Source organism: Malurus melanocephalus, unplaced genomic scaffold (genome assembly GCF_030028575.1).
Source record: "Malurus melanocephalus ecotype Western Australia unplaced genomic scaffold, MMel_1.1 scaffold_102, whole genome shotgun sequence".
In the NCBI taxonomy this organism is placed as follows: Eukaryota; Metazoa; Chordata; class Aves; order Passeriformes; family Maluridae; genus Malurus; species Malurus melanocephalus.
This window is the reverse complement of record NW_026623334.1, coordinates 1,311,146-1,324,423: the sequence shown is the minus strand read 5'-3', so window position 1 is coordinate 1,324,423 and position 13,278 is coordinate 1,311,146. Positions and strand designations below refer to the sequence as shown.

The window sequence follows — 13,278 nt, the reverse complement described above, 5'->3', positions numbered from 1 at the left end:
TCACCTTATTAGCTTCAGCTGGCTGTAGAGTTCCTGTACCCCAGAACATTGAGAACACAGAGCTTTTTGAAATAAAACTCRCTGTTCCCTCTGTCAGATCAGTTCATGTCTGTACAGATGGTTTCTCAACTGGAATTGCCAGTAACATCATTGGCAAACACTCTGAATGACATTTTTTGTCCATTTGGATTTGGGGGATTTTTTTTTTTTTTGTTTTGTCTCTCTGATTGTATTCATAAAGGAAAAATTGCAAAGAAAAGAGCCAAAGGAAAGTCAAGAGACATTGTACAAGAAGGAAAAGATTATAGTTGGGAGGCATAATGTATTGGAAGTGAAAGACTGTTCCCGTCTRTTGGGGATTTTTTCAAGAATGTGAATGTACACGTCTACTGGAAGAATGGGAAAAGAAGGGCTGACACTTTGTGGGGGTCAGACAAAAGAATATAGATCCTTTTCCCTTTGCATCAAGTGGTCCATGGAAATTAAATTGTCCTCTCAATGCAGGGGGGAGTTCCTGTCCAGAATGGATCACAGCATGGTGGTGACTGTAAAGAGGTTTTCTCTTCCACTACCCTGCTCCACGGGGCATTTACTTGAAGAGCATAATTAGGATGTGCATCTGGAAAAACACACCGCCAGACACAGATACAGTAACACACTGGAACTCAAGTGTGTTTTAGTCTGCAGCAGATGATAGAAGAACTGAGATGAGCACTGSCTAARCTTACTTCCCATGAACTTCCCTCATCATTTCTTCACATACTTTGGCTTATTCACATACAGACCTCTTTCTGTAATGGAGAAAGTTGGGTTATTTAAATGCTATGAAAGAAGTTTGATTTAAGAGGAAATTTGAAAAAGAGAATGAAGGCCTGGCTGGTGAGGCCAGGAAAGCTTTTCGTGCTTTGGACAGAGGGCACAAAGAACCTGGGTAACTCTGCTGGCCCAGGGTTTATGGTGTGGCTGTTGGTGCCACAGCTGGTTTCTCAGAGCTCGAGGTGCTGAAGGGAGTTTGTTGTTGGCCAAGTYAGTCTTAGATTGCGGGGGGGTTGGCGAGATGCAGGAACTGAGAGTCTTTTAGGATTTTTGGAGACAAGGATGAGAAGATTGTTTGTGAAAGCAACTGGAATGGGGCATGGAAAAATCCAGGAAGGCTGTTTTACCCACGGGTGAAACTCTCTCTTTGGTTTGGACTATAGCCAGTGGCACAGAGTAACAGAAACTTTTGAATTCATGCATCTGCTGCTTGGCCAGTCCTCGCTGGAGGCTCAAATGGAGCTGCCTGTTCTGGAACCATTTTAGCTGGAATCAGCTCCCAGAAGACGGTTGTTAATAACTCACATCTCAGCAGCCCTCTCCTCCTCTCCACTCCCTAAAAACTGGGCTGAGAGACTGTGCAGGAATTGGGGCTGTCCTGGGCAGGCCAGCAGCAAGGTGACAGGCTGGGGTCATCTGCTAAAGCCATCGGTGTCCTGCAGAGCAGCCACAGCTCAGAGCACCGGGCTCGCTTTCTGCCTATTTTAATGCTTTAAACAGGGCTCTGCCTTCAGCAGTTATTTGTATAAGCATTCTCCAGGCATTTGAAAAAGACTTCTGTTTTCCAGAAGAGAGGAGGAAAGGGGCCGGAAGGAACTCGGTGGGGCAGAGCAGRGGCGAGCGATAGGGGAGCAGCCAAAATTGAGGGGTCTGGCTGAGCTCGTGTGGGGGTGGCTGTGGGCAGACACAGCGCTGCAGTGTAGGCTCCCCCACACCTGGTATTAAATCAGGAAAAAGCCTTCCACCTTCTGGTGCTGGGAGTTATGCTTTTTAGAGCCGAGTTCGACAGTTGTTATTGCAATTTTGTGGTGCTCTTTTGATTTACAGCTGTTTTTACGACCATTGAGGCAGCCACAAATCGAGGAAATCTCATAAAACAGAGAGTAAACGTCTCCTTCACAACCCAGGCAGAGTTTTGGCATCCGTGCTTATTCCATAGAGCAGGATGTGTAAACAATATTGTGTCCCCTGAGTGGCTGATATCAGTACAGTTAAGTGGTAACAGCTTGAAAAATGCATTTCTCGTATATTAGTGGTAAAACTYGAAATGGGCCCCCAGGCTAAAGTAAATTGGTGACATTTTGCAGCAGAAAGGGGGGAAAAAAAGGGGGCSGGGGGATGAAGGGCAACAATTGGAAATTCAGAGCCCCAGCTTTGAAAGCAGTGGGACTGGAGCCAACGTTGGATTTATCTGCATTATTGCAGTATGGAAATAAATGGATCCACCACACTTGTTGCAGAGCATATCTAATTGGAGAAGACAGATTATATGTTGGCTGCAAGCGGGGRACTGCCCCCTTCACCACCTTCTTACACAGAAGATGAGGTCAGTTAATACCATATTTAATCAAGGTACAACAATGAGAGTTTCTTTYTTGACTTACAGTATAGCAGAGGAGAAAAGCTTGGTGACCCTTTTCTGTAGAAAGTAGGTGAGTGCACTTCACTGCCCTTGACTGAGTGAGGGAACAGAAGCCAGATGCTTTGCAGATGTGAACCATAGTCTTCCTGCCATATTTTTTCCTCTGCAGCTTCCATTTGTAGGGAAATTTATATGCTATCCTTTTTTAAGGTGTCTTTAAATACTCATCCACCCTGTGGTGTGCCTTCTGTTGTGGGTGAGGGAGCAGAGCTGCGGGGAACAGGCAGTCCAGTGGAGACTTTTTTTTCCCCTAAAATATAGAAGAAACACGAGACCTGAGACAGAGGGAGAAGGGTTGATGGGCAGACTTGATAATGAAGTTAAAAGAGTCAATTGAATAAACACCAGAAAGACGGCATCTAGAATTTCACCACGTTTGGGGATTACCGCATTCGTATTGTTTACCTGATGAATATTTGATGTTTCCTTCATGTGTAGAGTTGCTGTTGGGTGATGGGGGTGACAGGAGGTGTCATTGCCCTGTAGCTTCTCTGTCTGATTACTGAGGATCTGCTGRTCATGACGAGTGGGGGTCCAGTCCAGCTCAAATTAATCTGGTGTCTGTTGGCAGAGGAGAGCTGTGAGGAGACCTTGGGCAGCTGTCTGCTTCACAGAGCCTGGCAGGGAGTTCTCCAATAAAAAAGCTGTCGTTCCTTTCCTGGACTCGTACTCAGCATCTCCTCGCCCAGTTCTAATTAACCTAATGGATAGTGTTAAAACTGGGCATCTGCAAGGGTTCATAGACCAATAATCCAGGTGGTTCGGGAAATAGTTCTCTTGTTGGATCAAGAGAGGAGGAGAAGGCAGATGATCATTCATTTTTTGTTTGATTTTGCTTCCCRGTGCTGTCTGAAAAGAGCTAGTCTGAAGATGTTGAGTTAGGCTGTGGCAGCCCTCTCTTTGTGCAATTTCCATGGGCAAAACTGGAATGGCCATTCCCCAAGATCATGCACACACCCAGCACTGTTGGTAGTAAAGCTGCAGGATAAAAACATTTTTATCCAGAGGTTATTTGTTGAATTCTTTACTGATGTGTTAATAGAAAGCCCTGGACAGGAAGTGGTTGCTGTGTTTGCTTGTGAGTGTCTTCATGTAGGTAGCATTTTTATTAAAGTTTTACCTTCTGGAGTCATGTTGCTGCATGGAAATCTCAGTTTACATAAAGGTATTACACTCTAAAGGAAAAATCCATCTGTGTGTCTTGGTATCAAGGATTAAATTTGAAAACTTAACACTAGAAATGAATGTTGACAAATGTAGACAGATGTCCAAATCGATTTCCTTTAAAGATGTATTTGATCTCYTTTTGGTGTGAGTCCCCTTGCTCTTTATAATTATTTTGCCTTGTCCTGGCACAAGCACAGAGGTGGAGGGCTGCAGCAGGTATTMGCACTGAAGCAGCAGAGAGCAGTGCCTGAACCACTGAATCCTCCAGCAGAGSCAAATCTCCTAAATCTCTGTGCTCTTACAGCAGCTGAAGTGCTCAGAGGGGGCAGGGCCAGCGCTCCACTCACATGACTGTAATATTCATCTTGTAATAAGAATCTCTCCTACACATAATTCTGGTGGGATTGAAAATTTCCCAGTAAACCTCTTAGCGAGGCTGCTGAATTAAAAAGAGGAGATACTTCCAGGTGGTGAAACCTGCCTGAAGCACACGATCTGTGCAGGAGCTGCTCCCACTCCCAGGCACATCCTAAGGCTGCTTGGCAGTGCTGGTGGGTCACTGGACCCATCCAGGAGCTCTCAGTCTCTTGGGATTTGCCTTCACATCCAGCATGCTGCAGCTCTGGGTGAAGCCAGGGATGTGCTTTATGTCCACCCTGAGTAATCTCGTGTACGAAAGGGGAGCCCACTCCAGCAGCCCCATCCTCCTGGGTTGCACAGCTGTGCAAGGAGTGGACCTGGGAAAGAACGGTGCTTTTGTGCAGCAYGGTTATGTGTTTAACATAATAAATGTTTATTGTCCTCTGGAGCAAAGGAGCAATAGGCTAAATTATAGCCCGGGGAGGGAAAGCTAGAATCATGAGGTATAGGCTGTTAATTATCTTTTTTTTTTAGCTGTCATAATGTACTGGCGTTTGCCTGCAGCTCCCCCCCTCCCGCCGCTCCATTACCTCCACCACCACTATCTCTAAAATATCTGCTTCCCCTACCACTGCACCCTCCTCCTCTCTGGCCTCCTGCTCTTTCATTTGTAAGGCATCCCTGGCCTCCTGAGAGATTTGTGACTTCTCTCCAGCAGCCGCTTACGGTGATAAAGGCCCTCAGACTGCCTCTCTCTGATTAATCAGCCCTCGTGCAGCCTCGATAGGGTGTTAATTTGTAAACTCAGTGGACAGGCAACCGTGATAAGCCTCTGCAGCTGCTGTGTGTCTGCCGGGGGGATGGGCAGATAAGGCTTCAGCCCTGGGATGCAGCCAAGAAATATTTTGGAGCAGTGAATTAGAAACAACAACAACAAAAGAGCCTTCTGCAGAGGCACTCCTTTGAGGTTGCTGCGGGTAAGACAGCGAGTTTCAATGGCAGCAGACAAGAGCCRCCTTCCTGATAAGCTCCCTGACCCCCCAGGCCCAGGAAAGGGMCACGTCAGGATTGCATCCATAACTGGGAAAAATCTTTCAGAGGGATGTCTGTGTGTCACACATCATGGGCTGGGCTAGGAGGATCTGATCTTCTCTGTGTCTCATGGACTCATTGCAGTTAACTCGGTACTTTTCAGAAAATGTGATGCTGGTTTGTCAGGGCTGTCTGGTGTGACACGTCACCTGCAAGAAAGGGATGGACACGAACCATGTCCAGAACAACATCACTGTCAAATGAGTTTTGAGCACCCTTATATGTATGCTCTGTGATTTGGTTTGCATACAGATTAAAAACAAGAACCCAGCATTTTCCCTGAAAAGCAGGCCATCCTCAGTAGTTTGAGACCACAGAGCAGTGCTCTGAGAAATAGCAAAGCTTGGGGTGAAGCTCTGGAGTACCTGGGCAGAGTGGAGTGGGCTGCAGTGATGACAGGCTTGTGTTCTGTTTGTCTGCTCAAGGTGGTTATGGTGTGCTTATGCAATTTCCCTTTTTTATTTATTTATGTTTTCTTCAAAAATTGAAAGGAGGAGATATTTCACTGAATTTGTATCAGCACTTTGGTTCAGCTGAATCCTAATGATCCTGCTATTGTTGGCCTCTCTAATTGTTCTAATATTATCTGACAACATGCAACAGACGATGGAAGCTGTTCCTTCCCTGTCTGCCAATGTGGGTTGTTATTCAGTTCGTTTTTGAGCTGCAGCAATCCTCAGACAGACAGTGACCTTTTTACAAAATCAAATGTCTTGCAAAACCTTCATGGTCTCTGGACTGTGATTTATAGCCATTTGTGTTGGAGAAAGCTGCAGGTGGGATTTGGGTGACACATAATTGGTTAAAAGATAAAATAAAATGAAGGTTGCCCTGCTGGTACAGTGATGGCAGAAGCTACAGGAATGAATTGCTTGGCAGTGCAGAGCYTGGCCCTCCTCCTCCCGCCCTCCTCCGTCGCTTGCCAAGTCCTGTCTGGCAGGCCATTACAATGATAAATGCAGGTAGCTGGCAAAGACCACAGCTGAGAGTTTGTTCTAGCATGCCAAGCCCTGCTTGGCATTCCCGCTTGGTGCCAGCATTTGCACTCTTACTCAGTTTGACGGAAACCAGGACATGAGGTGTGAATTTATGTCCTCATCCTTCCAGGAGAGAGTTGGGATAATGAAATGCCAAGGCAGCCCTGGGAGCAGCAGAGTAATTTGGTAGGTACCAAACAACAGTCTGCCACCTGTCATTCGCAGCACAGTCCCTGCTCTCCCCCATCACTCTTCCTACAGTGCAGCCTTTGAATTATAAGAAGTTTGAGATAGTTCTGCAAAGAGCACTCGCCATTCCCTTTGATTTAGTGCAAATAAAAGCCGTATCCCAGCCAAATAGATGGGCTGACTAGATGGGTTCAGGCTGTAATGACAATAATACAAACTACTGTAGTGGTGTGTTGCACAGCATTCCAGCCTTTCCTCCTTGTAGATAGGTTTTCCCTTGCATTTGTAGCAAAAGCTAAATCAGTAATCAAGTCTCTGCTTGCCTAAGTCAGTGTCTAGGCAATGACAAAATTTTCATTGTGGAAGTGTAGGCTGAAAAGTGTGTTTAGGGAGGCGCCAGCTCTCAGGAAAAGGTGAGGGTTCTGATGTTTGAGATTTTTAAAAGCAGAGCGCACAAAGCTGTTTTCTCAGCGTATCATGGAGAAGAACTGTTTCCCTGACTATGGTGTTCATCAGTTGCCTTTAACACAGACACATCACTGCCTCCATCCTACAGTGAGAGCCGCAGCCTCATGCAGGGGCTCTGGATTCCATTCACAGAGCAGAATGTCCAGGAGCACAGGAACATGTAGTACAGAGAAATCAGTGTTGATTAGAATGGAAAATGGCAGGAGTSTAAAATGGAGGTAGGTTTGGTAGTGGTTGGGGAGCTGAGGTTTGAAGGAGGAAGATACTGAGGTAAGCACCAAGTGCACCTTAATTTAAATTAGGACACACAGGCACACTAGTTAAGCAAGCATTTTGGCCAGTTTTAATGAGGGACAGCTGGAAATTTTCTTTCCTCATTGGTGTCTCTGGAAACAGCTGAGGAACCTTGTGCAGCTGTCTGACGAGCCYTGGTGAGGTCCAGGAACTCCCCAGCTTCCTCCCTTCTCCTCCTTCGCTAAATTTCTTTTCAGTACATRTATTTATTTATTTATTGGAGCTGAGCTGGGAAGGAGAGGGAGTTTGATCTTTTCCTTTGGGAGACAGCAACTGCTCAGAGGAAGATGAATCATAAAGCATCGCTAATGGAGGGGATGGGAAGGGGAAAACTCTGGGCTGCAGCCGTTCCCCAGRGGCTGGGGGATGGTTTGAGAGAGGAGGAAGAGGAGTTAGCAGCCTGTGCCCCGRGGCTCTGATGGCAGACATGCCGTGGGTCAGATGTCCCTCTGCTGTCACCCTTTGTCACTGGAACAGGCACATCTGTGCAGTGAGCAGCACGCCACAGCAGCGTACGTTTCAGAATTACTGTTGCTGCTYGATTTAAACTAGTTTGTTCAGTCCCACAATGCTTGTAAAATGATGAGGAGCATGCTCAGGATTCAAAACAGTGTTAATTTGAGTTTATCACTGTCTTGCCAAAAGAGAAGGACCAAAACAAGATGTCGAACATGTGGAGAGACAGTGAGCTTGGTTCTTCACTGCCCTGGAGTAACTGAGTCAGACTCCAATCCTCATCCACTTGGCCTCACATTCCATTTGCCATTGTGTAAAGTCAGCGTAATTCAGTAGGAACGGTGATCTCTGCTTCTRGGCTCTCTGTGGCCTAATTTAATCCTGTGTTCCCAGGCTTGTGCTAGCTTCTCAAAGGGGCTGGTGCAAAAAACAGTCATGGTTATATAAACTGCTGAGGGAAATGAGCATTCTTGGAAGAAAAAAGTGACAAAGAGGCGAGTGCATGGTGACAGTCCCTTCCGGGAGCAGAGCAGTGCTGAATATTTGTGTGCTAAATGAATGTGAGGTGGGAACCTGAACAAGTGTGTTGCTGTATGGAAGTACAGTCCAGGAGATATTTCGTTTCTAGTGAGCATTCTAACAGAGTAAACTCATGCAAGATACCGAAGACCCGTCACATCTCTCAGAGATGGCCTCGAATCATAATTGAACTGTCTGAAACTGAATTGAAGTATCTGTGGCATTTAAAGTATTGCCTTTTCAATCAGTAGTTGCTTGTTCGGGATGTTGGTGCTGCATGTTTCACTGTGATGTGTCATGGTGTAACTAAAGGTACAACTGAATTTTTGCTAGAAAGCTGGAGATTCATTCTTCCTTAGGGAAGATTATTTATTATTAGTCCTTATTTGCACTGGAGTCAACAGACAGAATTTCATAAATGATCCCAACTATCAGCTGTAACCAGATTTTTCAGAACAACTTGGTCACCATTCAAGTTTCTAAATGGATTTTTGGAAATGKTCCATAGCTGGTAGCTCCAGTCAGGTTGGTGCCCCAAAGGCAGCTGCTGAGTGTTGAGCCCTCTTGAAAGCCCAGTCTATAAATTCTGTGGGAAGATAATCACTGTGGATTTGTGGAAGTCCTGTTCCCTCTTGCTTAATCCCTTACACAGCTGGRCTGTGCTGTGTCCCAGCCAGCCGTKTRCCACAAAGCTGGATATTCCTAGCAGGTTCACAAAAATGATTGAGTTTCAGGTCTAACTTTTCTTTTGTCTTCCGAACCGAGCTGTGGTTTCTCTCCAAAAGTAATGCAGGCTTTGGAAAGACCGTAGGCTACCTTGAAACATCCCCTCACAATKCAGGCAGTGTTACCCACAGGCTGTTTCTGTATCCTGAAATGTGTAGAATACTTTGTCTAAAAAGGGRTTTTTACTTGGGGTTTTTGTGTGCATGTGTGCTATTTCTAGGCATCTCTTGCACCTTTCCATGTGTATCAGTTTCCATTTCCTATAGAAGAATCCCAACCCAAACAATACCTTCCTGTTCTAGTTATTGTTCTCATATTACTGGATGAAGGGTCTGGTATGAATGACTTGMAGAGTGAGCTGGAGAGTAGTAAAGCACTACTGATGTGCTGAAATTCTCTRCTGGACAAGCGATCAAGTGGCATTGGAGTGGTTGGTAAAAGCAGGRGAGACAGATCAAAGGAAAGAATGAAAACTGATCCAAAATTTTCAGGTAGTGTCYGTGCTTAGGCTGAAAGTTTCTCTAAGCGTATCCAGCACTTCTCGTTTGGAAATCTCCCAGAGAAGGGTTTTCTTGTGAGCTTTTTAGTGCTTGCTAAGTTCAGTAATTGTACAAATAGCCTCTCTGGAGACTGGCTCTTGGCTGTCTAGTAGATAGGCAGCCATCCAGAAATAAAATTTGAACTGTATTTTACTGTCTCCTTTTCCTTCTGCCTACTGTGCTGGACTCGTTTGGAGGAAACGCTTGGCTTTTGCCCTGTACATGACATTCATACCAGGTCCCTCACAGTACTCTGCTTCCAATTTAGCCATTTCTCAGTGTCTTGCTCTCAGGTTCCTGAAGTATCAGACTAGTATCTGGCATTTGGTGCTCCAGGAGATGGCATGAACATCCACAGAGCCTCTGYTGCTGGTGATAAGGAGCAGTTCTATTCCCTGTTAGCCATTTATAGGCTACAGATAAAGGGGCAAAAAGAAGTAATTACTRTGAGGCCTGACATAGTTTATAATGCTGTCTTTGTCAGATGGTGATGTTCTGTTATATATAATCATTAAATCATTAATCTGTAAGAGCTCTTGCACCTTTCAGCTGCCTTGGGTTACTGAGAACCAGGCTGGATGAGGCATGGACTTCATTATGCTTCACTGCTCACCTTCAGAGGCGAGGGTGTGCTACATCCTTTGTGGTTAGCACCTCACATTTGAGGAAAAAGCTGCCTTTGCTGAGCTTTTAGAGCTGAAAATTGAATCAGTGTTTATATGTGCTGGGTTCAAGGGGAGGAAGGGGGAGGGACTGGAGCACCGCTCCTCCGCTTGCTCTCCGCAAAGCAGAAAAGGGCAGAAATGTTATTTTCCTCTKCAGTGTGTTCAGCCTGGTTTCACACTGTCACAGAGCTGGGTGGAGGCATTTTCTCCCTTTAGGTCTGGCGTAGAAAAGAAAGAAAATCCAAAGGTGACAAAGGATTGGTAACTTGGTTGAACAAGACACAAAGGGGACYGGGAAGTCATCGAAAGGGTGCCGAGTCTTAGGAGCTTCAGCGGCGTGAGGTTACCCCAGAAATTGATGCTCTGGGGACAGATGTCAGATACGCTTAAAATGCCCGGGTTGTTCCTGGGGATGAGGGTGGGGCTGTGCAAGCAGCATTTTCATGAACACAGGCCCATGGTGGGTTCTGTGGCTGTGCTCTGGGGCAAGGGAGATGAGCTGCTGGTGAACAAGGAAGGGTGGAGGTGTCTTCAGGCTGGGCAGGTCTCGCTGCCTTGTGCAGCAGCAAAAAGGAATTTGAGGGGTCCGTGAGATGTCCTTCAGATGGAGGCATGTAGGGGGCAATGAGAGGGGGGAGGAAAAAGGACATTTCTAGTTTCATTTTGCTGTCAAAAATCGTGTGATTTCCTGGGATGGCTTGAACTTCTGCATAAAAGACTCSAAATGCCTGGTTTTGTTCACAAGGGAAGAATTCCACCTTTTTTTAATTATTATTTTTAAATCCCTTCTTAAACATATGCAAATGATTTGCTTGGAACAGGGGARAATTTGGGAGGGGACTTGTTTTAGCAGATGTGTCGGTTTGCTGGGTTTTTTCACTCATTAGTGGGCTCCCTCAGACACATAGGTTTTATTGTATGCTGTCTTTAAAGGGTGACTGATAGGGTTGAATGATGTATTCAGGCTCTTCCTCCCCCAGCTTCCCTCCTGCCTTTGCAGCAGCTCGCAGAATATCCTATAGCACAGGCATTCACTGTTTCAGAATGGTKCTCGTGCCAAAAACTGCTCAGATCTGGAGCTAGAAATCACCAGAAGTGAGAGCAAAAGTTACTGTAAACTCTAGGTGTGAAGGTTTGTGTCTGTGAACTGAAGCTGCGATGTCGAAAACGCTGCTCTGTAAATGTTGACTCTGATTGTGGAAGGCGGTGGCACATGCTGATAGCAGAAGACTGAGCAATAATCTGGGTGTTTTACTTTGTCTTTAAAGTGAATTTTCTGGCTCGACTTCCTTAAACATTGTTTTTGTATAGTCTGGACGTGTAGCACGGAGATCTTCAGCTCACGAGTGAGCGCTGCCAGTCTGCCCTGAGCCCGAGATGTGCAGAGGGAGTGAGCTGCCAAAAAGGGATGAGATCAGAGGTGTGAGATCAGCCTGTCCAGAGCAGGGGAAGCACAAAGCTTCTCTGCTTGGGGTGGCTGAGAAGGTCTGTGTCTCGCTTGCCATGGCTCCCAGGATGGACTGTCCTGAGCAGCTCCTCTGGAGCGAGGAGCCRGCACTGAGAGTTGGTGGCTGAGCTCTGGTTCACTGCTCCGGCTTTAGTGCGAGCCACACTGCAATTTGAGTGCCTGTAACATGGGGGAATCCTATTTATCCACCTGCCACGTGTCCGAGTGCTTGTGGAGTGCTGAGAGAGCAGGGCCCCAGCTTTGTGTGAGCCCTTAGCGTGGGTGAGTTCCCAGAGCCTGCACATGTGTTCTGCGCCCGTGGTGACTCGGTGTTGATTATAAGTGAAAAATCTCCTAACAATGGGTTGTAAATTCAGAGTTGGCTGTCAAACGTTTTATGCACCACTGTTGTTGCTGCTGTGTGACGCTGTTACACTTTCTTTGCAAACCAGCCTAGGCAAAACCTTGTTTAATCCTGGTTCTTCCTCTTTTTAATCCATGCAGTGAAGGGATCGTGCAGGTAACTGATTTTCCCTAAGATTTTAGGATCTTTTTGCTGAGCTGTGTAATGATCATACATGCCACAGCTACACGTGCAGCTTTGTCGTGGACATAATTCAGAATTTTTTTCTTATGTGTCTCAGCCTCAACCTATTTTTCATGTTGTTTTCCCTCTCTTTTTTATACATTTGCWTTAAGTAAGACATTCAGTGCTTGCAGTGCCACTTTTCTTAGAAATAACATTAATGGATCACTCTTGCTTCTTACTATATCTCATGCAGAACTTCTTGCATTTTACTATTTGTTTTTTTCCTTCTGAGTCGTCATTTAAAATATATGATGATATAATACAATTTGTAGTGCTCTTTATCATGCAAATCTCCCAAGGCACCTTAGAATAAAATSAATAAAATCAAAACCAAAATCAACTTAGTTCAGCCATGTGTTGAATTAATTCATTGTTTTTAAAGCAGAGCCAGGGGAAAAAGGCTTTTTTCACTTGCAGTATCTTTTGCTCGTCAGCTTTGTACTTCACCCCATTGTATTCATGCAGCAGTCGGTGCCAACACGTTGTTGATACTTTCTTGTAGATGGTGGAAATGTTGATCGTGCTCCTGCTCCCAGACCAGCTTTGATTCTGGAGAGGCTGCTTGCTATTTTATCAGATAGCGAGGAGGAAAAGCTTATGCTGAAATAGGTTGACTGTTTGATACCAGTGGGGGGAGGAAAGGAAGCCATCAAATTAACTCATAAAAGCTTTATTTACGATGAATGGACTTTTTTTTTTCCCTGTCTGTCGTTATCATCTTGTCTGTAACCCAGTGACCCTGATTATCATGAAGCTGTTTACAAGGTTTAGGTTAATTGGATTTCTTTAACTATTTCCCAGAGCTGTGAGGAGCACAAATACACTGCTGTGGAGTTCAGACAGCATAGTGCAACCCAGTCTGCAAGGATACGGGCTTCTTCCAAGAGGAAGTCGTTTTATTTCATACTCAACTAAGTGCATAGCAGCATGTATCTCTCATTTGGCATAATATTAAATAACACCCTCCTTCATACAGATGTGTTCAGTTGCAACTTGTGTTTCCAATACACAAATTACATTTTGCATGTTCAGCAAGAAACGAGCTTATTTTCAGTGAGAGAGCCTTTGAAATGTGTTTTGATTTGTTTTTTTTTTTTTTTTCCTTCAGCTTGATAGCAGTTTCACTGGTTTTTGTTTTTATATGAGGAATCATGGATAAAATAGCTGTGCATTGCATGGCTGCCTAAATAAACGAGACAGGAGGATGTAGTTGGGTGAGATCAGGACAGTCCTCTTGCTTGGCTTTCATCTCCTCAGGATGCATGCTCGTTCTTTAATGGCACAACATTGCACCCTCCAGGTGCAATGCGCAACTGCAGGTCTCCAGATAAC

At 45.3% G+C, this 13,278-nt stretch overlaps 1 protein-coding gene across 16 annotated transcripts in view; it reads left to right on the top strand.

Moving 5' to 3' along the window:
• FBRSL1 (fibrosin like 1) overlaps positions 1-13,278 on the top strand; it is a 490,798-nt gene that overhangs the window by 422,606 nt on the left and 54,914 nt on the right. The gene's annotated exons all lie outside the window — the stretch shown is intronic.